At 38.5% G+C, this 2,990-nt stretch overlaps 1 long non-coding RNA gene across 1 annotated transcript; it reads left to right on the plus strand.

Moving 5' to 3' along the window:
- The first annotated feature begins 1,114 nt into the window (after window positions 1–1,114).
- Window positions 1,115–2,758, plus strand: LOC148782743 (uncharacterized). Its single transcript, XR_016053035.1, has 2 exons — window positions 1,115–1,226; window positions 2,116–2,758. It is a non-coding gene; the product is annotated as an uncharacterized LOC148782743 (long non-coding RNA).
- Window positions 2,759–2,990: the final 232 nt, after the last annotated feature.

Here is a 2,990-nt window from a genome sequence, read left to right on the forward strand (position 1 = left end):
TCGAACAAATCTCTAAAAAAAGTTCAACTTCCACACCTATGTGATAACTTTTCTAGATATCTGTACCAAATTTAATGTTGATCGTTTACAGTCCTACGCACATACGTGTGGGAGGGTCTAATAGGAACATTACTCTTTCGTAAAATAAGGGGTTTTAAAAATTCCATTACTCCATCCTATCACATTTGTTGAGTCTTCTTCAATAATCTTTGCACCCCACCATCTTGACAACACTTTTAAACCTTCTAAGAACCCTCGGGTTTCTGCCTCATTGGCAGTAGCGAGACCACAAGGGCCAGAAAATGTACATAAGGTATGGGCCAAGCGATAAACCCCCAAACTCTGCTGGACCAGGCTTGCCAAGGCTGGTCCCAACAAAGTTCATTTTGATTGAATTTGATGGAGGTGGCAACCAAATTGCAGCTCTGCGAATAGAATTGATAGAACCCAATGACGCGACAGCCAAAGAAATTATCGATGACTTGGCTCTTAGGAGTGAAACCACGATTTTATGAGCCGTAAACCAGTTTGCCGCTAAAGCCAAAACGTTGGACTTTAGAATGGGGACCTCTGTAGTCTGTTTTTATCCTTCCATACTTCCCATAGAACCCTAACCCAAATGGATCTCTACAAAATGTAGACCGAGGACCAGCTCTACCCAGCCCGGCCCTATTGTTCTTTGCAAATTTTTTTGTTTTTTTTTATTTTTTCCATTTCTCCTCCCCCAGCCGGCCCGGCCCAGCCCAGCCCAGCCCAGTCCGTCTAGGCCTAGCCCAGTCAGGCCTTGATAGGGCCAGGGCCAGAGCGCTTTGGGTCGGCCTAGCCCGGCCCAAGCCCCTAGCCCGGCGCCAGGCTTATACATTACTCCCTATAATATTAATCGATTTGCACCTGGAACAAGTCATTACCTAACTAGTTACTCAATGAGGTCACCGTTAACATTCAAAGAAAAAGTCATTACCTAACTACGCTTAAATTCTTGGACTCGGACTTTGACACTAAAGAAAATGACCATCGCGTTTCATGGACCAAGCTCTTCTATCTTTGCTGAATTCATTTCATAGGGTCAAGGTCATTGACTCAGTAAGAGCTTCTTTCCTCTATAAATCTTTTTGCAAATGAATATGTTCATGGCCTTCCTTTTTTCATGCACATGTGAGAAGATTTCTCGTGTTAGGAAGCATTTCAAAGCCTTGCATGCCTTCATATTTACGCAAAATGATTCAGTAAGTTAGACTTTCGTTTTTCAATTTTGATAGTTAAAAAGAATTTACTTAACTGAAATGTTATCTAATCAAAAGAAAACCGATTTTTTTTATTTTTATTTTTTTCAATTGAATATCTGTTTTTGTTTGGATTGAGATTGCAAAAGTGTGTCGAATCCTTTGAGGAAAGATATTTTATCCCCTACCAATTTTTTCATCGTACACCCTCCCTCTCCTCTTTTCTCACTTTTTTCTCCAAAAAATTGATATTAACAATTTTACTTATGAGCATATATACTATTCTCCCTCGGGAGCATAGTTTACTTCTACTCTCTTGGTCAGACAATCTACTTGAGAGAATTTTTTCTATATGAAACTTGGGAGCCATTTGAGAATTACTAGATGTTTATTCTCTTAAACAAATTTTGAAGCTTGAGTTTTCTAACTCAAACTCACCATCTAAAAATTGGACGATCTCTATTCAACATGGGGACATTATTTTTTTCAAGTACATAAAGCATAGAATTAGGTAATTCTTTTTTGTTGAGGTTAATCTATGAGTTGAAGAGGTTAAATCCCAAAAACGTGGGGTCATAAACTTATTTGTAGATAGAATCTTACCAGTGGGAGTAAATAACGAATATATTCTTGTAGGAGTAGAATATGTTGGGTCCTTAAATTTTTTTTGCATAATTTAGCCTAGGAAAAGCCTGATTTTGGGTTGATTTAAATTTGGGCTATTCTTATTGCAAATTCCCAAGTCAATTGTTTGGGTATAAGGGAACAATATATTTAGAATCAGCTCTTATTCCTTATTTTCCTTTTGTTTAAAGAAGGAATAAGTTTGGACTGGTGATTGTTAGATTCAACATTTATCATGATTTTGTCTATCTATTTTTCTATTTGTTAGGACAACAATAAGATTGGACTCAAGACGGCCTACTCGTCCACAGCCGAACCCTGGTGGTCCCCCTCAAATCAATAGTTTGGCCTCGAGACGGCCTACGCGTCCACAGCCGAACCCCGGTAATCCCCCTCAAATCAATAGCATCAATGGAGTCACAACGGAAGGCCCCGAAGCCAAAGAAACAAAGAGTGGGACTGCTGAGTCTGATGGAGAAGATAAAGTCACAGAAAACAGCCCTCAACAAGGAGAGAAAGAAAGTGGCCAGGGTGCTCAAGCTCAGTGATGGAGCTCTTTTTGTTTTTTTGCTTTGGATAGTTCAGTAGTAGGAGTCGAACTTGAGATGTAGCGTTTCGCGTTTCTTGACGTCAACTGTTAACGGCTAACCACTCAAAACCCAAGTCCAATTCCTAATGGAGCTCAGTTGGATTGTTTGCAAGTAAGATGTATACTTCGTTTTGGCTCTGTAACCTGGAAAAACTGAGCTCGATGAGTTAGGCTGTGCTTTTGGTAAGGAATGTAGGAACATATGTGGTTCCATTCTATATGGTAGTGATAGGAACAAATAGTGGGAATCGGAACGGTGATTTATTTGGATACATTTGAATCCGGATTGTAACGTAATTTAGAAATAATATTATCTTTGCTATATTATGTGATTGTGCAAGGTATGTACGAGTCTCTTTTATTTATTAATTAATTAATGAATTTTTTTATTTATTTATTGTTGAGTTAGACGAGGCATTCCTCCTTGTATTTTATTAAGATTCTCTTTGAGTATATACTGTACATTTATTCAGTCAGTCGAAAGAGCTATTTAGGACGCTTTTCTTGAGATTCTGTGATCCACCTAAACACCATATAATTATTTTCAAAATTAA

Source organism: Amborella trichopoda, chromosome 3 (genome assembly GCF_054954075.1).
Source record: "Amborella trichopoda isolate Santa Cruz 75 chromosome 3, AtrichopodaSantaCruz75HAP2 v2.0, whole genome shotgun sequence".
NCBI classification, from domain to species: Eukaryota; Viridiplantae; Streptophyta; class Magnoliopsida; order Amborellales; family Amborellaceae; genus Amborella; species Amborella trichopoda.